Genomic DNA, 21,816 nt, shown 5'->3' with positions numbered 1-21,816 from the left:
GACTCAGGGCGGTGCTGAGAGATGATATAGGTTCTATGGAGAATGAGGTTGAATCCATTTGGGTGGAAATTAGAAACTCTAAGAAGAAAAAGTCATTGATAGGCGTAGTCTATAGGCCACCAAATAATAACATCACATTGGGGCAGGTAATAAACAAAGAAATAACTAATGCCTGTAAAAATGGTACGGCAATTATCATGGGGGATTTTAATCTACATGTAGATTGGTCGAACCAGCTCAGTCAGGGTAGCCTTGAGGAGGAGCTCGTTGAGTGTATCCGTGATAGTTTTCTTGAACAGTATGTAATGGAACCGACGAGGGAGCAAGCTATCCTAGATCTAGTCCTGTGTAATGAGACAGGAATAATTAATGACCTCATAGTTAGGGATCCTCTTGGAAGGAGTGATCACAGTATGGTTGAATTTAGAATACAGGTGGAGAGTGTGAAGATAAAATCCAATACCAGGGTCCTGCACTTGAACAAGGGGGACTACAATAGAATGAGGGAGGACTTGGCTAAAGTGGACTGGAAACAAAGATTTTACGGTGGGACAGTTGACGAGCAGTGGAGGACTTTCAAAGCAATTTTTCAAAGTGCTCAGCAAAAGTATATTCCAGTGAAAAGGAAGGACTGGAAGAAAAGGGGTAATCTGCCATGGGTGTCTAAGGAAATAAGGGAGGCTATCAAATTGAAAGAGAAGGCATACAAAGTGGCCAAAAGCAGCATGAAACTAGAAGATTGGGAAAACTTTAAAGGTCAACAGAAAGCTACAAAAAGAGCTATAAAGAAAAGTAAGATAGAACATGAGAAAAAACTAGCACAGAATATAAAGACAGATAGCAAAAGTTTCTATAAATATATAAAACGAAAAAGAGTGGCTAAAGTAAACGTTGGTCCTTTAGAGGATGAGAAGGGGAATTTAGTTATGGGATATGATGAAATGGCCGAGGCATTGAACAGGTATTTTGTATCGGTCTTCACAGTGGAGGACATTAATAACATGCCAGTAATTGACAAAGAGACGAACGTAGGTGAGGACCTGGAAACAATCATTATTACGGAAGAGGTAGTGTTGGGCAAGCTAATGGAGCTAAGGATTGATAAGTCTCCTGGCCCTGATGGAATGCATCCCAGGGTACTAAAAGAGATGGCGGGAGAAATAGCAGGTGCACTGACGGTAATTTTTCAAAATTCGCTGGACTCTGGGGTAGTCCCAGCTGATTGGAAAACAGCAGATGTGACGCCACTGTTTAAAAAGGGAGGTAGACAGAAGATGGGGAATTATAGACTGGTTAGCTTAACCTCTGTAGTGGGGAAGATGCTTGAGTCTATTATCAAGGAAGAAATAGCAGGGCATCTCGATAGAAATTGTCTCGTTGGGCAGACGCAGCATGGGTTCATGAAGGGCAGGTCATGCTTGACAAATCTTTTGGAATTCTATGATGACATTACGAGCAAGGTGGACAATGGGGACCCAGTGGATGTGGTGTACCTAGATTTCCAAAAGGCCTTCGACAAGGTGCCGCACAAGAGGCTGCTGCATAAGATAAGCAGGCATGGCGTTAGGGGTAAAGTATTATCATGGATAGAGGATTGGCTGACTAACAGGAAGCAGAGAGTGGGGATAAATGAGTGCTATTCTGGGTGGCAATCAGTCACGAGTGGTGTGCCTCAGGGATCGGTGTTGGGACCGCAATTATTTACAATTTATATAGATGATTTGGAGTTGGGGACCACGTGTAGGGTGTCAAAGTTTGCAGATGACACTAAGATGAGTGGCAGAGCAAAGTGTGCAGATGACTGTGAAACTTTGCAGAGGAACATAGATACATTGAGTGAGTGGGCAAAGGTCTGGCAGATGGAATACAATGTTAATAAATGTGAAGTCATTCATTTTGGTAGGAGTAACAGTAAAAAGGATTATTACTTGAATGGTAAAAAGTTGCAGCATGCTGCTATGCAGAAGGACCTAGGTGTCCTTGTGCATGAATCGCAGAAGGTTGGTCTGCAGGTACAGCAAGTAATTAGGAAGGCAAATGGAATTTTGTCCTTCATTGCTAAAGGGATTGAGTTTAAAAGCAGAGAGGTTATGTTGCAGCTCTATAAGGTACTGGTGAGGCCGCACCTGGAGTACTGTGTGCAGTTTTGGTCTCCTTACTTGAGAAAGGATATACTGGCACTGGAGAGGGTGCAGAGGAGGTTCACTAGGTTGATTCCGGAGTTGAGGGGGTTGGCTTATGAGGAGAGACTGAGTAGATTGGGATTATATTCATTGGAGTTCAGAAGAATGAGGGGGGATCTTATAGAAACATATAATATCATGAAGGGAATAGATAAGATACAAGTAGAGAGGATGTTTCCACTGGCAGGTGAAGCTAGGACAAGAGGGCACAGCCTCAAGATTAGAGGGAGCAGATTTAGGACTGAATTAAGAAGGAACTTCTTCACCCAGAGGGTTGTTAATCTATGGAATTCCTTGCCCAGTGAAGTAGTTGACGCTTCTTCAGTAAACGTCTTTAAAGCTAAGGTAGATATCTTTTTGACCAATAAAGGAATTAAGGGATACGGTGGGAGCGCGGGTAAGTGGATCTGAATCCACGAAAAGATCAGCCATGATCTTATTGAATGGCGGAGCAGGCTCGAGGGGCCGGACGGCCTACTCCTGCTCCTAGTTCTTATGATCTTATAAGTGTGTTTATGGGCTAAATGATGTATCCAGGGTGTAGTATTTTTCAGTTAGGTCCGTCCTACTAAACGCTGGTTCTATTCAACTAAAGGTGGATCTGGCAATGTTTTATTGGTACTATGAAGAAAAACTAGCAGGCATCTTCTTGATGCACGTACACCATTTTCTGTGGGGAGGATCTGCAGCATTTGAGATATTTGTGGTAGATAAAGTTCTGCAGGAATTTAAAATTGGAAGTCAGGCTTCTGGAACTTTTAAATATAAAGGGTTGAATATTAGGCAGACTAAGTTGGGGGTAACCCTACATCAACAGTCTTACCTAGACAATGTTAATAGGATCCCAATAAAACAGGCCAGATCCTCACAAAAGGAAGACTCTGCAACCAAGGAAGAAGCAGACCAGTTAAGGAGCTTAATCGGGCAGTTGAAGTGGTTGTGCACACAAACTAGGCCGGATGCCTGCTATGATGTATTAGAATTGAGCACCATGCTGAAACATGCTCCTGTCAGGGAAGTGCTGAAAGCAAATACGACATTGATGAGATTGAGTTTTGATAAATGTACACACAAGTTTCCAACATTGGGTGACCCAGAAGAGATGAAATTAGTCATTTTTAGTGATGCCTCAGATGCTAATCTTCCCAATGGTTATTCGATCGCAGCAGGGTTCATTATATTTTTGGTGGGAAGAAATGATAAATGTTGTCCATTAGCCTGGGAATCAAAGAAAATAAAGAGGATAGATAAAAGCGCCTTAGCTGCTGAGACACTTGCACACAAGAACACAAGAAATAGGAGCAGAAGTAGACCATTCGGCCCATCGAGCCTGCTCCGCCACTCAATACAACCATGGCTGATCTTGGGCTTCAATTCCACTTTCCTGCCCGCTCCCCCTATCCCATGATTCCCTGCGAGACCAAAAATCTATCTATCCCAGCCTTAAATGTATTCAGTGATGGAGCATCCACAACCCTCTGGGGTAGAGAATTCCAAAGATTCACAACCCTTTGAGTGAAGTAATTTCTCCTCATCTCAGTCCTGAATGATTGACCCCTTATCCTGAGACTGTGTCCCCCTGTTCTACATTCCCTGACCAGTGGGAACAATCTCTCAGCTTCTACGCTATCAAACCCTTTCAGAATCTTGTATGTCTCAATTAGATCACCTCTCATTCTTCTAAACTAAATGAGGCCCAATTTACTCAGCCTCTCATCATAGAACAACCCCCTCATCCCAGGGACCAATTTAGTAAATCTTCGCTGCACTGCCTCCAGTGCAAGTATATCCTTTCTTAAATGTGGAGACCAAAACTGCACACAGTATTCCAGGTGCGGTCTCACCAAAGCCCTGTACAATTTTAGTAAGACTTCTTTATTCCTGTACTCCAATCCCCTTGCAATAAAGGCCAACATGCCATTTGCCTTCCTAATAGCCTGCAGCACCTGCATGTTAACTTTGTGTGTTCCTTGTACGAGTATCTCCAAGTCTCTCTGAACATCAACACTTACCAGTTTCACACCTTTTAAAAACATATTCTGCTTTTTTTATTTTTACGACTGAAATGAACAATTTCACACTTCCCTGCAGTATACTGTATTTGCCATCTTGTTGCCCACTCACTTAACCTGTCTATATCTCTCTACATCCTCCCCGCAGCTTACCTTTCCAAAGATGTTTGTATCATCAGCAAATTTAGAGACATTACTCTCCATCTCTTCATCCAAGTCATTAATATAATGTAAATAGCTGAGGCCCCAGCACTATCCTTGCGGAACCCCACTATTCACTGCCTGCCAACTTGAAAATGCCCCATTTATGTGCACTCTCTGTTTCCTGTCTGTTAACTAATCCTCTATCCACAATAATATATAACCCCTTATCTTGCTGATTAATCATTTATGTGGCACTGTTAGGACCAGGTGAGAAGGGGTCTAGGGGTTCCCTCTCAGTCTTTGCCTTTAACTGTAACAGGTTTTAATTTTAAAACAGTTTTTAACTCCCCTTCAGTAAATCCTTGTTCACTGCTCCAATTGTAAAGCAAAGAAATCAAACAGGTTTCCTTAGATTTAAACAAGAAAGGTAGAAGTTTATTAATCTTAAACTCTAACCTGGTTAACGACTACGAATATGCGATGCGACCACGCAAGCATGCATACGCGATAAACACACACGCAGATAGAGACAGAAAAAGTAGAAGGAATAAAGGGGGAACATTTGAGGCAATCTCTGGTAGTTATAGTCCTTTGAGTTCACTGTGGATTCTTTGGTTGCTGGTAAGTCTTGCAATTCGTTGGGGACCAGTTCACTCTTCAACTTGTTTCAATGTAGGAGTCTTTTCTCTCTTGAGGTTTACGTGTCTTCTGTGGGTCTGTTGGCTTGGGAGAAAGCGAGAGAGAGAGAGAGGCTTCCTTGTTCCAGCTTCAGTTGCACACTCCTTCTGAATTCAAACTGTCCAGTGGCTAGTTCAAAAAAACCTGGTTTAACCAGGTTTAACCAGTCCTGGCTCTGTGGATTGTATCATCTTAGCAGGGCCTGGAATGTGCTTCCTTACAGCTTCAATGTCTGGTGATCAAAATCCATTTGTGTTCATTGGAGCAGGGAATAGCCCTTTGTCTCCACAAGCAGTGTCTCTTAGTATGCAAATGTCCGTCCAGCCCAGTGTCTGGCGATCTTCAAATAAGTAATTTCTTCACTCCAGCAACAGTTTAAAATCAATGTGCCTATGACAAAATTAATATGCCTCATTCTTGGTAGGTGGGGGGTTTGCATGACACCTCCACGCCCAGCGAAATGAAATGCGATTTTAAAAGAGCATTTCATTAAAAGGGATGAGAGAGAAGATAAGGATAGGAAAACACACATGCATCTCTCTCATTCATTCAGAACCCTAATAATTGTTGCAGCCTGTCTTTCTTGGTAGCAGTGCTGCTTTTTTTGATTAGAGATACAGTACTGAAACAGGCCCTTCGGCCCACCCAGTCTGTGCCAAACATCAACCACCCATTTAGACTAATCCTACACTAATCCCATATTCCCACCAAACATCCCCACCTGTCCCTATATTTCCCTACCACCTACCTATACTAGTGACAATTTATAATGGCCAATTTACCTATCAACCTGCAAGTCTTTTGGCTTGTGGGAAGAAACCCACGCAGACACAGGGAGAACTTGCAAACTCCACACAGGCAGTACCCGGAATCGAACCTGGGTCCCTGGAGCTGTGAGGCTGCGGTGCTAACCACTGCGCCACTGTGCCGCCCCTTTAAATGGCCCTTTTTGGCATCCCAGTAAACGTGGTTTTTGAAGAAGTTTTTTCAGTGTGCACATTTCCATGACTGCCTAAGGGGTCTTTGTTCTTGTTGAGGTCAGCAGGGGGAGGGTTAGGTTTAATTAGCCCCAGGTGGGAGTTCTGCTCAGGGACGGCGGCAGTGGGCGGTTCCACTCTGAACTCTCTTTCAGTGCTTTGATGAGTCATGCAATGGCTTTTCACCTCAAAGGATGGCTGGTTCCCGTTTCCCTGACTGTGGGGGAGGATTCTTTGCTAATCTTTCCTTTGTCCTCTGGGACACCCCTACTTGCAGGTATTTGTCCAGATTGTACTGCATTCCCCTGCGGCACTTCGACTAGACGAGGCATCACCTTCACAGTTTCCCTGTCTTCTTGAGGACTTTCTTTGTCTCTGCAGGTGCATGTAAATGCTGTTAGCAACTTTAGTGGGGTGCTTCTACTGTCTGCATTTACATAGGAGGATGTGGGGTCTAACTTTTCAAATAGTTCGGGGTTGGTTGACCGGAAAGTAGGGGTTTTCATCCGGGATTCTGCCTCGGACTTTCTTTAACCTGCTCTTTTGGTCCCTTTTCCCCCTTTCCTTTCTAACTATTTGCCAGCCTTGTGCCTGCCTGTCCCCTTTTGTTCTCAGCAGGGGTCCCTTACAGTTCACCAGCCCTCTGCTGGAGGGTCCTCCAAACACCGATACAGGATTTAGGGGTGCAGATTTCACTGTAGGTTGGGGTTTCCCCTCAACCTGACACATGTGGAAACTCCTGCAGTATTACACCACATCTTCGTGGAGTTTTGGCTATCTTATGCGGGCTTTTGGTTTTCGTATACCGACATGTACAGCCACTGTAATCTCATGGGCCATTCTTACTATTTCTCCCCGGTATCTCTGCGGCACCACTAATTGGTGAACTACTGCCCACTCCTTGCTCTCAGGTCTGTGAAGAGAACTCCATTTCCTCATCAGTACCTCATTCTTTAAATAGTAGCAATCAGGGACTCCCTCTGCTTCACTTTCAGACTGGGCAGCCTGTGCTAACTCTCGAAATACTGAGTCAGCTCGCTGAGTCTCAGCTGGGGAAAATTCATTTAATTCATTCCCTGGGTCTCCTAACTTTCCAAAGAAAGTCTCGGACAGGCAGACCTCATGACCATCTGCCTGTAGTGCCAATTCAGTCTTCTGTGGGGGAGCTGGTTTGATCATGGCCTCATTCACTACACATTCAGGGAAACTGCAGGGGACCATCTCCTGTCACTGGCCTGTCTCTCTGACCTCCTGCGGTCTCTTTCACTACTGGGGACGCTACCACCTTCACTCCCGCCAGATCATTACCCAGGAGCAGGTCAACCCCGTCCACAGGCAAACTAGGGACAATCCCTACGGTCACTGGTCCCGAAACTAGGTCGCTCTCCAAGTGTACCTGGTGTACAGATACAGGCATAAGCTGCCCTCCAGTACCATTCACCACCATTCTGGCGTTTACTGCACTCTCTGGGGAAAAGGTCAGGCCTTTTCCCAGTAAAAAGCATCTAGTGGCCCCTGTGTCCCTGAGGATCACTATGGGCTTGCTTGGCCCACTCTAGGAGTATGGGGTTACTCTCCTTTCAGATACAAAACCCTGATAACCTTCAGAAATCCTATTAAACTTTCCTGCACTTGCAGCAGTAGACTTCCTGGGTCTCACTCTTACTGCAGTTAAAGCCACAGCTTGTTCTGCTGCACTTTCCGTCAGGGTCCTTTCTTCACTGAGTGGGTGTGCCCTGATTAACCCTACAGGTTTTCCCTTTAGTTTCCAACAGTCAGCTCATAAATGCCCTGCTTTATTACAATGGAAGCACACAGATCTCCAGGTCTCACTCCTACTTACAGCACCTTCCTTTTTGGCTGGAGGAGAGCCCCCTGTGTCTCCTGCTTTTCTTCTCCTCCCAGGACTGCCTGGGCTTCTATCACCTTCCCACCCTTTGTCCTTTTCAGATTTGTAGGGTTGATTAGGAAAGGTTTTTCCCTGGGAAGCCGACTTATAAATGAGAGCAAATTCATCGGCCAGGATTGCTGCCTGCCGGGCTTTATGAGCCTTCTGCTCCTCTACATGTGTCTTTATGGAGAGTGGGAGAGAGTTTTTAAATTCCTCTAACAAAATTACTTCTCTGAGATTTTCATAGCTAAGCTGTATTTTAAGAGCCCTCAGCCACTAGTCAAAAGCCAGCTGCTGACTTCTTTCAAACTCCAGGTAAGTTTGATCAGCTTGTTTCTTGAGGGTTCTAAACTTTTGGCGATAGGCTTCCAGTACTAACTCATATACCCCGAGGATAGCAGTTTTTGTCACTTCATAATTTGGTGAACTCTCATCTGGCAGCATGGAATAAACCGCATGGGCTTTTCTGGTTAGCTTACTTTGTAGCGGCAGAGTCCAAGTCTCAGCTGGCCACTTTAACTGCCTTGCCAATTTTTCAAAAGACACAAAAAACGCTTCCAAGTCTCCCTCACTGAATTTAGGGATCAGTTGGGGAGTTTAACAATTCTGTACCCAGCCCTGAATTACGCTCCTCCATATTGGCCATGCTTTCACTGGGGTTACTCTGTCGTCCCCTAGTTAACTCAAGCCGCTTCAGCTCTCTCTCTTCACATTCTTTCTGGAAGCTTCTTTCTCTTTCTCTCTCCTGTCTCGCTTTGTCTTCACGTTTGTTCCTTCTGGAATGTTCTTCCTTTCTCTTTCTCTCTCTTTTTCTTTCTTCTGTCTCTCTTTTTCTTTCTCCTGTCTCTCTCTTTCTCTTCCTCACGTTCTTTCTGGAAGGTTCTTTCTTTCTCTCCCTTTCCTCAAATTCAAGTTTCCTCTGTTCCAATTGTATCTTTTTCAAGCAGTACCCTGTCAGAGTCTACTTCTAACACTGCTTCTGCTTCTTCAGATTCAAGGGAAAAATGGTTGGCCACTAGCCTTCGGAGTTCAGACTTCCTAACCTTGCCATGTACACTGATCCCACTGTTCAGCCATTTTCCTCAACTCCTCCATAGACAGTGCTTTTAACTTATCCCAAATTACTTCACCCTGGCTTGGGGAGTTAATAGCTTCAGTCGCAGCCATGTTAGTATTCAATCACACATAATCACAAGAAAACCTGTACTGAAATCTTTTCTCTTTTTATTTGGGATCAATTTGACTTCCCACTTCCAATTTCTCATTTGTCTGTGGGTAACATCTTGAACACTAGCCCCCAAACTTCTGTTACGACCAGGTGAGAGGGGTCTAGGGGTTCCCTCTCAGCCTTCGCCTGGTTTAGACGTAAGAGGGTTTAATTTTAAAACACCGTGTCTTTAACTCCCCCTCAGTGAATCCTTGTTCATTGCTCCAATTGTAAGGCAAAGAAATCAAACAGGTTTCCTTAGATTTAAACAAGAAGGGTAGAACTAGCACACTAGCATGCATACGCAACAAACACACAAGCAGATAGAGACAGAAAAAGCAAAAGGAATAAAGGGAAAAAGTTTGAGGCAATCTCTGGTAGTTACAGTCCTTTAAGTTCAATTTGGAGTCTTTGGTTGCCGGTAAGTCTTGAAATTTGTTGGGGCCCAGTTCACACTTCAATTTGTTCCAATGTAGGAGTCTTTTCTCTCTTGAGGTTTACGTGTCTTCTGTGAGTCTGGTGGCTTGGGAGAAAGCAAGAGAGAGAAGCTTCTTTGTTCCAGCTTCAGCTGCACACTCCTTCTGAATTCAAACTGTCCAGTGGCTAGTTCAAAAAAACCTGGACCAGCCAGTTAGTCATGTGACCAGCTGGTTTAACCAGTCCTGGCTCTGTGGATTGTATCATCTTAGCAGGGCCTGGAATGTGCTCCCTTACAGCTTCAATGTCTGGTGATCAAAATCCATTTGGGTTAATTGGAGCAGGGAATAGACCTTTGTCTCCACAAGCAGTGTCTCTTACTATGCAAATGTCCGTCCAGCCCAGTGTCTGGTCAAACAAGTCATTTCTTCACTCCAGCAACAGTTTAAAATCAATGTTCATATGACAAAACTAATGTGGCAGGTCTGCATGACAGGCACCTTATCGAATGCCTTTTGAAAATCCAGGTATACAACATCTACTGGTTACCCTACTCGTTACATCCTCAAAAAACACTAATAAATTTGTCAAACAGGATCTCCCTTTAGTAAAACCATGCTGACTTGTTCTAATCATACTATGCTTTTCCAAGTGCAATGTTAAGACTTCTTTAATAGTTTCCAACATCTACCCAAAGACGAATGTTAGGCTAACTGGCCTATAGTTCCGTTTTCTCTCTACCTCTTTTCTTGAAAAGTGGCGTAACATTTGCCAACTTCCAATCTGATGGGACCATTCCTGAATGTAAGGAATTCTGAAAAATCATAGCCAGCGCATCCGCTATCTCTGCAGCTATCTCTTTTAGAGCCCCGAGGACGTAGGCCATCTGGTCCCGGGGACTTGTTAGATTTTAGTCCCTCAAGTTTCTCCAATACTTTTTCTCGGCTGATCAATATCCTTAATTTCCTCAATCTTTTCAGCCCCAAGGTTACTGCCTATTTCTGGTATGGAACTTGTGTCTTCAACTGTGAAGACGGACACAAAATATTTGTTCAATGCCTCTGACATTTCCTCATTCCCCATGATGATTTCATTGATTCATGTAAATTCATGCACTGATAGAAGTGATAGATGTATGTATTTACTGAGTATTTGAAAGGAACTCTTGTATAAGGGGCAATTGCAGAAAAATGTTCCTATAAAATGCGATATAGGTAACCATTCTCTCTGGGACAATGTCCATTCGACAAAGGTGTCATGGAAAAGAGGTTGAAGATTGATCTCATGAGTATAAATGAAATGTTAGAAAGAAATTTCCAAAACAAAATGGGTCAACGCAAGTCTTCAGTTGTCGGATTGTATATGAAGAGAGGTGCCTATTCAAAGAAATTGTTGGATGTCCTTGAAGAGGGCGGTCTTGTGTTGTGATGAGTTAGGAAAACGTGGATTTTTTTTTGTTAGATTGCTTTGTAAATCTTTAAACAAGTTTTTTTTTTGTTTAAAAAAGGAACGCAAGCTCCAGCAGCTGATGGGGACTAATGCCCCTCCAGATCCTCCTTCCGCTTCACTTCCCTCTGACCCCACCCCTTCTGATCTGACCCCTTGCCATGTATTCACTATACCCTCTGACCTCCCCCTCTCTGATGCTGAGCGTTCTGTACTCAGCAAAGGTCTCAGTTTTATCCCCTTACGCCCCCACCTCAATGAATTTCGCGCTCGGCATGACGTTGAGCTCTTCTTCCGTCGCCTCCGCCTCCGGGCTCACTTCTTCGACCAGGAGTCCTCCCCCCGACCAGCAGACCCATTCACCCGCCTCCAGCATTCTCCCTCTACCTGGACCCCTCACCCTGGCCTCTTACCCGCTCTTGATCTCTTCATTGAAAACTGTCGGCGAGACATTGGTCGTCTCAATTTCTCTGCCCCCCTCACTCACTCTAACCTGTCCCCCTCTGAACTTAAGGCACTCCGTTCTCTCAGGTCTAACCCCGACATGGTCATCAAACCTGCAGACAAGGGTGGTGCTGTTGTTGTATGGCGTACCGACCTCTACCTTGCAGAAGCTCAACGCCAACTCACAGACACCTCTTCCTACCTCCCTCTGGACCATGACCCCACCACCGAACATCAAGCCACCGTCCAAAGGACTGTCACTGACCTCATCTCCTCTGGAGATCTTCCCTCTACAGCTTCCAACCTCAAAGTCCCGCAACCCCGGACAGCACGCTTCTACCTCCTTCCCAAAATCCACAAACGGTACTGTCCCGGCAGACCCATTGTGTCAGCCTGCTCCTGCCCAACTGAACTTATTTCTTCCTATCTAGACTCTATCTTTTCTCCGCTGGTCCAGTCTCTTCCCACCTACATCCGTGACTCTTCTGACGCCCTACGTCATTTTGACAATTTCCAGTTTCCTGGCCCCAACCGCCTCCTCTTCACTATGGACGTCCAATCGCTCTACACCTCCATCCCCCACCAGGATGGTTTGAGGGCTCTCCGCTTCTTCCTGGAACAGAGGCCCAACCAGTCCCCATCCACCAACACCCTCCTCCACCTGGCTGAACTTGTTCTCACATTGAACAACTTCTCCTTCAACTCCATGCATTTCCTTCAAGTAAAAGGTGTCGCTATGGGTACCCGCATGGGTCCTAGTTATGCCTGTCTTTTTGTGGGATATGTCGAGCATTCTTTGTTCCAGTCCTACTCAGGCCCCCTCCCCCAACTCTTTTTCCGGTACATTGATGACTGTATCGGTGCCGTTTCCTGCTCCCGCCCCGAACTAGAAAACTTTATCAACTTTGCTTCCAATTTCCACCCTTCTCTCACCTTTACATGGTCCATCTCTGACACTTCCCTTCCCTTCCTCGACTTCTCTGTCTCCATCTCTGGGGATAGGTTGTCTACCAATATCCATTATAAGCCCACTGACTCCCACAGCTACCTCGACTACACTTCTTCACACCCTACCTCCTGTAAGGACTCCATTCCATTCTCCCAGTTTCTCCGTCTCCGACGCATCTGCTCTGATGATGCTACCTTCCATGACGGTGCTTCTGATATGACCTCCTTTTTCCTCAACCGAGGATTTCCCCCCACTGTGGTTGACAGGGCCCTCGACCGTGTCCGACCCATTCCCCGCACCTCTACCCTCACCCCTCCCTCCCAGAACCGTGACAGGGTTCCCCTTGTCCTCACTTTTCATCCCACCAGCCTCCATATCCAAAGGATCATCCTCCGCCATTTTCGCCACCTCCAGCGTGATGCCACTACCAGTCGCATCTTCCCCTCCCTTCCCCTGTCAGCATTCCGAAGGGATCGTTCCCTCCGCGACACCCTGGTCCACTCCTCCATTACCCCCACCACCTCGTCCCCGTCCCAGGGCACCTTCCCTTGCAATCGCAGGAGGTGTAATACCTGCCCATTTACCTCCTCTCTCCTCACTATCCCAGGCCCCAAACACTCCTTTCAGGTGAAGCAGCGATTTACTTGTACTTCTTTCAATGTAGTATACTGTATTCGCTGCTCACAGTGTGGTCTCCTCTACATTGGGGAGACCAAGCGCAGACTGGGTGACCGCTTTGCGGAACATCTCCGCTCAGTCCGCAAGCAGGACCCTGAGCTTCCGGTTGCTTGCCATTTCAACACTCCCCCCTGCTCTCATGCTCACTTCTCTGTCCTGGGATTGCTGCAGTGTTCCAGTGAACATCAACGCCAGCTCGAGGAACAGCATCTCATCTACCGATTAGGCACACTACAGCCTGCCGGACTGAACATTGAGTTCAATAATTTCAGAGCATGACAGCCCCCCACTTTACTTTCATTTTTAGTCATTTTTTCTTCCTTTTTTTTGCATTCCTTTTTACATTTTTTACAATCTTTTTTTGCATTTATTTCATTTCATCTTAGTTTGTTCAGTTTGCTTACCCACTGTTTTTTTCAGGTTGTTTTTCTTCAGGTTTGCACTTGCTGCTGTTCAATATTCAGTATATTCACACCTAATCTGTACTAATGCTTTGTCTTTCAACACACCATTAACATATTGTTTGCCTTTGCTCCGTGACCTTTTGGTCAGCTATGTGGCCTGGTCCAATCTGCACCTTCTCCTTTGTATTCTCTTGCCCAACCCCCACCTCACTTGTTTATAATCTGTGACTTTTCTAATATTTGTCAGTTCCGAAGAAGGGTCACTGACCCGAAACGTTAACTCTGCTTCTCTTTCCACAGATGCTGCCAGACCTGCTGAGTGAATCCAGCATTTCTTGTTTTTGTTTCAGATTTCCAGCATCCGCAGTATTTTGCTTTTATATTGGAAGTTTCTCTAACAGCCCTAATTCTGACCTTATGATGAAGGGAAGGTTATTGATGAAACAGCTGAAAATATTTGAGCCTTAGATGCTGCCCTGAGGAACTCCTGCAGCGAATTGCTGGGGCTGAGATGATTGGCTTCCAACAATCACAACCATCTTCCTTTGTGCTCAGTACGATTCCAACCAGCGGACAGTTTCCCCCATGATTCCCATTGACTCCAGTTTTTCAGGACCTCCTTGATGCCACTTTCAGTCAAATGCTGCCTTGATGTCAACAGTAATCACTCTCCCCTCCCAAGTTCAGCTCTTTTGTCCATATTTGGACCAAGGCTGTAATTAGTGGTCCTGGCAGAACCAAAACTGAGCATCAGTGAGCAGGTTATTGGTGAGTAGGTGCTTCTTGATAGCACTGTTGACGACCCCTTCCATCACTTTGCAGATAACCAAGAGTAGACTGAAGGGGCAATAATTGGCCAGAGTGGATTTGTCCTGAATTTTGTGCAGAGGACACACCTGGTCAATTTTCCACATTGTCAGGTAGATGCCAGTGTTGTAGCTGTACTGGAACAGCTTGGCTAGGGGCACAGCTAATTCTGGGACACAAGTCTTCAGTACTACAGCCAGGATGTTGTCAGGGCCCATAGCCTTTGCAGTATCCAGTGCATTCAGCCATTTCTTAATATCATGTGGAGTGGATTGGCAGCAACATAAGAGCGAATGCACTTGTGAAGTGCCCTTACTGCAGCACTCGGGCATAGAGTTCATCAAAAGGAGAAAAGGACATCAGGCAGGTGTAAGGAGAAGAGTTAAGTGAGGTGGAGGTGAAATTATACAAGGCCGAGAGGGGTTAGGGAAAGATTTCCAGAGGGCGGGATGGAGGAGGGGAGCTAAGGTCTCTGGCAGTGGTGGTGGTTGTGTTGTACCTGACCTGGGAGTGTTTGATGGAACAGTGTAGAGGGAGCTTTACTCTGTAACTAACCCTGTGAACACATGAATTTTTAATTTATTTCAGGATGTGGAGACTACAGAAGCTGGGATTGTTCACCATGTCAGTCATGGCTCAGTGGGTAGCATTCGTGCCGCTCTGAGTCAGAAGATTGTGGATTCAACCCACTTCAGTGACTTGAGTCCATAATCCAGGTTGACACTCTGAGTGCAGTACTGAGGGAGCGCTGCGCTGTTGGAGGTGTCATCTTTTGGATGAAACAATAAACAAAGGCCCTGTCTGCCCTCAGGTGCATGTAAAAGATCCCACAGCTCTACTTTGAAGAAGAGCAGGGAGCTGTCCCTCGTGTCCTAGGGCCAATATTTATCCATCATTCAACATCACTGAACAAACAGATGAACTGGTCATTATCATATGTGGGGGCTTGCTGTGTGCAAATTGGCTCTGGATTTCCTACATTACAACAATGACTACACTTCAAACAAAAAAAGGACTTTGGTGCCTTTTGAGAATGCAAATCTTTCTTTTTTCCTTACAGCAGAGAAGGTTAAGGGGAGATTTAATAGAGAAGTTAAAAATGGTGAGGTTTTGATATTGTAACTGTTTCCAGTGCCAGGAGGGTCAGTAACCCAGAGGATACAGATTTAAGGTAACTGGCAAACGAACTTGAGGGGGAGATGAGGAGCACTTTTTTACGCAGCCAGTTAATGTGATCTGGAATGCGCTGCCTGAAAGGGCGGTGGAAGCAGATTCAATAGTAACTTTCAAAAGAGAATTGGATAAATACTTGAAAAGGAAAAATTTGCAAGGCTTGGGGGTAATTTACATAGCCCTTTCAAAGAGCTGACACAGGCATGATGGGCTGAATGGCCTCATGCTGTACAATTCCATGATATATAATCTTTGACATCTTGCTCTATTGACGTGGCAGGACCAGCGATAACACCAGTGTGAACTGAAAGGTCCATAGACCAAAAAGCTTTGGCAATGGTACACCTTTTATTTTTTTTGCATCTCCCAGAGAAGCAGAGGGTAACCTTTCTAGCCTTTGGAGTTGGGTTATGCATTTTTAATGGAGTAGAACCCGATCTGAATGTTTGCCTCACTCCAGGAACTGCGAATAGTCAGCATTCTCATAGGCTTGTGACTGGTGATCGGAGTCTGGCTCCAGTCTGCCCTTGGCCTGGTGGTTTGATCAGCACTGTCACTGCCTGTTGTGTCAATGGACCCACTGGAACCACGACACCTGCCAGATAATCAATAATTCATTCAATCAGCTTCATAAAGGAGGAGGATCCCTGAGCTGCTGCTGCTGTCAGGAAAACAGTGTAGTAATGCATAGAGATTCCAATCAGGATCAAAGGAGGGAGGGAGGGAGAGAGAGGAAGGAAGGGAGGGAGGAAGGGAGAGAGAGAGGGAGGAAGGGAGATAGAGGGAGGAGGATGGGAGGGAGAGGGATGGACTGAGAGAAAGAGACTGAGAGGGAGAGTGAGAGGAGAGAAATAGATGGGAGCGATAGAGAGACAGAGGGGGACAAGAGTGAGCAACAGCACGTGAGAGAGAGCAAGAAAGAAATACTTGAATTTATATACCACCTTTCACAACCACTGGACGTCTCAAAGCGCTTTACAGCCAATGAAGTACTTTTTGAAATGTAGTCGCTGTTGCAATGCAAGAAACGCAGTGGCCAGTATGCACACAGCAAGCTCCCACCAACAGCGATGTGATAATGACCAGATAATTTTTTTTTATGATGTCGATTGACAGCATCCCAAGCCACCAGGATCCTGCTCTTCTTCGAAATAGTGCTGTGGAATCTTTTACATCCACCCGAGCAGGCAGATGAGACCTCAAATTAACGTCTTATCCGAAAGACGTCACCTCCAACAGTGCAGCCCTCCCTCAGTACTGCACTGGATCTCAGCCTTGATTTTCGTGCTCAAACCCTGGAGGGGGACTTGTACCCGGAACCTTGTGTTACAGAGGCACGAGTGCTATCAACTGAGCCGCAGCTGACAAAGCGGGATGAGGTGGGAGAAAGAGCAAGGATAGGAAGCGATAGAGACTGAGGGTGGGAAAGAGCAAGAAAGCAGGAGCGAGAAGAAAAGTAATACTTCGCATATGAGGATTGGGCAGATGGAGTGCTGCTCGAACATGTCCCAGCAAGACGTAGTTTGTTGGCATCTAGAGAGAAAAAAGGTACCTCCTAAAGGAGAGGGCACTGAAGGCAGGTTGAGCAGAGTTTACACAAAGGAGGACAGCATCACTCCCCATATCTCAGTCAGCCTGGTACATATGCTCCTTCCAACTTCAGTGTTTCTTTCCCACATCTTCACCCACCCCTCCAGAATTCTCCTTGAAGGTGCTGCTTCCTTATTGGGTACAGTTCCATGTTTCACCCTCGTGGTTGCTCATCATGCGGGAGCACAGCTGGTGAATCTCAGCATGATATTCAACAAGGGCAATGCAACAGTCAAGCATAACCCTGCCTAAACCTCCTTTTCACATCTACACACATGGAGGCTTAATCTAGGTTCAGGTCTGTCTCCAGAGTTATCTTAAATCTTACCTACTTCCCCAGCATGAGTATCTGCTATTCCACCCCATTCCAAAATTGTTTAATTTTTGCCACTTCCCAAAAGCACCACAATTATTCTTTATAATTGTTCTCAGGATGTGGGCATCATTGGTAAGGCCCGCATTTATTACCCATCCCTAGTTGCCCTCGAGAAGGCGGTGGTGAGCTAAATTATTGGATTGCTTACCCAACATCCAGTGTTGGATGAGCAGAAATTTCCTCCAATTAAATATTGGGAAGACTGAAGCCAGCATTTTCGGTCCCCTCTTCAAACGTTGATCCCTAGCTACTGACTCCATCTCTCTCCCTGGCAACAGTCTTAAGTTTAAGCCAGCCTGTTCATAATCTTTCAACCTCACATTCACACCATCACTAAGACTGCCTATTTTCACCTCTGTAACATTGCCCGACTTTGCCCATCCCAGCTCATCTGCCGCTGAAACCCTCATTCAGGCTTTTGTTACCTCTAGATTTGACTATTCCAACACACTCCTGCCTGGTCTCCCAGAGTCTATCCTCTGTAAACTCAGTCATCCAAAACTCTGCTGCCTGTCTCCTAACTCATACCAAGTCCGTTCCCTTATCATCCCTGTGCTCGCTGACCTACAGCAGCTTACCGGCAAGCAAAGTTTTGATTTAAAAATTCTCCCCATGGCCTCACCCCTATCTCTGTTATCTCCTCCAGCCCCACAATGCTCAGAAATATTTGCACTCCTCTAATTCTAGCCTCGAGCATCCTCAATTTTAATTGCTCCACCATTAGTGGCCGCACCTTCAGTTGCCTGGGCCTAAGCTCTGCAATACCCTCCCCTACACCTCTCTGCCCCTACCTTGCTTTCCTCCTTTAAGACACCCCTTAAAAACCTACCTTTTTGACCAAGCTTTTGGTCATCTGACCTAATATCTCCTTATGTGGCATCATGCTTTGTTTTATAATGCACCTGTGAAGCGCCTTGGGATGTTTTATTATGTTAAAGGCACTATATAAATTTGTTGTTGTATGGGACTGGAGTCACATATAGGCCCAGACCAGGTAAAAAGGGGTTTCCTTCAGGGACATTAGTTGGGTTTTTTAATGCAATCCCACAGGTTCATGATCACTTTGACTGACACCAGATTATTTGCAGATTTTTTTTTTGTTGAAAACTGTATTTAAATTCTCAAACTGCCATGATGGGATTTGAACTCTGTTCTCTGGATTAATAGTAAAGTAACCACTACATTACTGTACACTAGTGTCCTTGTGTAACTTCCGCACAAGGCTAGGGCTAGAGAGAAGGCTGAGGGGTGACCTAATGAGGTTTTTAAAATTATGAAATGGTTTGATAAGGTAGAAACACAGACGTTCCACGAGTACAGGAGACCAAAACTAGGGACTATGAATATAAGATAGTAAATAATAAATCCAATAGGGAATTCAGGAGAAACTTCTTCAGCCGGAGAGTGGTGAGAATATGGAATGCGCTAGCACAAGGAATAGTTGAGGCAAATAGCACAAATGCATTTAATAGGAAGCTAGATAAACACATGGAGGGAGAAAGGAATAGAATGATGTGTGGTTGGGGGTTAAATGGAATAGTGGGAGGAGGCTCCAGTGAAGCATAAGTGCTGGCATGGACCAGTTGGACCAAATGGCCTACAAAATTCTATGTAATACTCTTCGTACAATTTTAACTTGTACCAGTCTTGCCCTCTCCCCCAATTTTCAAACTTCTTCCCCTCACAACCTCATCCTGCACAGAATGATTACAGATGAAGTCCATTTACAACCAGTTCCTCATCTGCACTATCTACAGTCCCAGACACCTCAGACATTGCATCTGCACCCCGCTCCCCGCCTATGACAGATGTGCATTTCTATAGCGCCTTTCACCTCAGACTGTTAAAGCACTTTACAGCTAATGAAGTACTTTTGAAGTGAGGTGACTGTTATAACGTAGGAAACAGGGCAGACAATTTGCACACAGCAAACTCCCACAGTGCTGCACCGGGAATGTCAGTCTCGATTAAAAACTCAGGTCTCTGGAGTGGGACTTGAACCCACCCCCTTCTGACTCAGTGGCGAGAGTGCTACAAAATGAGCCATAGCTGACACCCTCACAAATTACAATGCACAAATTGGCTGCTACGTGTACCTACACAGCAACTGACTATTTTTGAAAGTACTTCATTTGTTGCAAGGTGTTCTCTGGACATGAAAGGTGATATATAAATGTGAATTATTTCATTCTGGAGCTGTGGTTTGGGAGCGGGCAGAAAATGAACTATTAAGCTTCTGGCAATCACACCAAACACAACTGAGTTAACACCTCCTCCCTACTGTAATTGATGGGTCACTGGTTGTCAGGTTATTGTAAGAGGGAAAAAAAAAATCAATCAAGCCAAGTACACAATGTCCTAAAAGATACTGTAAGTGGATAGCACAGGCCCAGAACACAGGCTGTAATTGGGTTCTTAAAATGCTCCCTATACTCTCACGTGAAATTCTCAGCAAGAGGAGAATCCAGCAGAAGCCCCCTGTGGCTTCACTTTGGGGAGGCGGTGGATGTGAGGTTCAGGTTGCGCTAGATATCAGACCTCATGCTTTCTGCTGTCCAGACACACTGCAATGCTATCACTTGTACTTGGTAATTCGGCTCTGCGAATGTATTTTTAATAAGTATCATCACCTGGTGCAGAGCGACCTGGGAGCAGGTGCAAAGGGAGTTTCCTAATGGCTGAGAGCCTGTTTGATGTTTATTCAGAGATCTCCTTCCCACTCTGGAGACACTGGGTGAAAGCAATGCAACTGCCCACATCACCTCCATGCTGCCCCTAAGCAACATCTGAAGACATTGTGTATATGTGGAAGCTAACCCTGACGATACCCAGTACTATCTCCCCATCCCCTCCACCTCTCAACCCCACCTGAACCAGATCTCATTACACATTTGGTCTTGGAGATGAAATCGCAAATACTTGTAAATAACTTGCATTTTGCACAGCACCTTTAACACAAAAATACCCACGGCTCTCTAGAGGCACAAAGAAAGGAAATGGATGCTGCATTAGAACTAGAGATATTGGGGTTAACAAAAAGCTTTGTCACAGGTAATTTTAAGAAGGGTTTTAAAATAGAGCAATAATTGGTTTCACTCAACTGTCTAATCGAAAGAAAATGACAAGCACGCAACACTTTTACCCACACCTGTAGGTCATCTTACCCATTCAGCTGCACCTTCTGTAAAGCTGCCTGCCTCTGTCCCTACCCAACTCCAGACGATCCCCATCCACTTTGCAGCTCAATTTCTCCCAACACTTTCCTTCTAGTATCTACCCCACAAATTCTAGTCTTCCAACACCCTGTCTCTTAATGTCTCCCCACTCCCCACCCCCATACTGACATCCACAGGCCTCCCACTCCCTAACACATCAGCTTTAGAATTATCCTCCCCATAGACATATTCCCCTAAAAGCAACCCTATCAATGTCTAACACTCTTCCACTCTGCCTCCCAGTTTCATACTCTCCTCTTTGGACTGACCGAATGTGTGTGTTCTCCTCAGATCAATAATGCATTTTTCAGCCACTGCAGCTCTGCACTCAGTGATACCCTTCCTCGGCTTTGCTGCATCTCTGAACCTATGAAATCCCATTTTATAGCCAGTCATCTACCCCACCGCTGCTCAGCTTCCATTACAGACAGGCTCTCATCCAAATTCCCTCCCCACTTCCCACCACTGACTGACCACCCCCCCCCCCCCCCCCCCCCACAATACCCAGTTTCTCTCCCTCCAATGGTGGGCACACCCCGGAGTTTCTCCGCTACCCCCACCCCCACTGTCAGACTCATTCTAGTCTGGCTCCCTTCTCCCCACTGAAACACTCGCTCCAGTCTGTTTCCCCCAGCTGACCTGAACAGTCATCCTCAGAGTAAAGCTCCCCCATCCTGCAGATCATTCTACACACAGACAAACTATCTTAAAATGGACACCAGTGCTTTCTAAGACTAACACGAGTGGATTTAAAAGAAAAATGAAAGGTTTAGTGGATTCATAGAATGACATAACACAGGAGCCCATTAGGCTCATCATTCCTGTGCTGTCTCTTTAAAAGATTGTCCAATTTGTCCCACTCCCCTGCTCTCTCCCATATCCCTGCAGATCTTTTCCTTTCATATAGTTGGGGCTCATGCACTGCGATCAGAAACCGCCTGCCCACCAGGACTCAGCTGTGCTCTTCTCACCTCAAATGTTAGGCACCAATCCACTAACTACGAGCACAGTCAGCAATTCTCGGGATTCTGCTTCTCCCAGAAGGGTTCATTGCCCTTTGTTGTTTCATACAGAATGACAGCTGCTGGTCGAGGGACGAAGAGGAAGAGGGGGGTAATATTACTTACTGCCTTGTGCCTTTTTGAGTTGGACGACATGCCGTCCTGGCCTGCATGGTCATAGAATATTCAGTCCCGAGAAGGTACACTCAGGCTGGGTCCTCACT

The 21,816-nt window shown here is 45.5% G+C and overlaps 1 protein-coding gene across 1 annotated transcript in view; it reads right to left on the bottom strand.

The window, feature by feature from the left end:
• The window catches only part of plcd4a (phospholipase C, delta 4a), a 98,620-nt gene that overhangs the window by 74,616 nt on the left and 2,188 nt on the right, over positions 1 to 21,816 (bottom strand). The window lies entirely within an intron of this gene.

This window comes from Heterodontus francisci, chromosome 7, assembly GCF_036365525.1.
Source record: "Heterodontus francisci isolate sHetFra1 chromosome 7, sHetFra1.hap1, whole genome shotgun sequence".
NCBI lineage: Eukaryota > Metazoa > Chordata > Chondrichthyes > Heterodontiformes > Heterodontidae > Heterodontus > Heterodontus francisci.
This window is presented reverse-complemented; position numbering and strand designations above follow the sequence as displayed.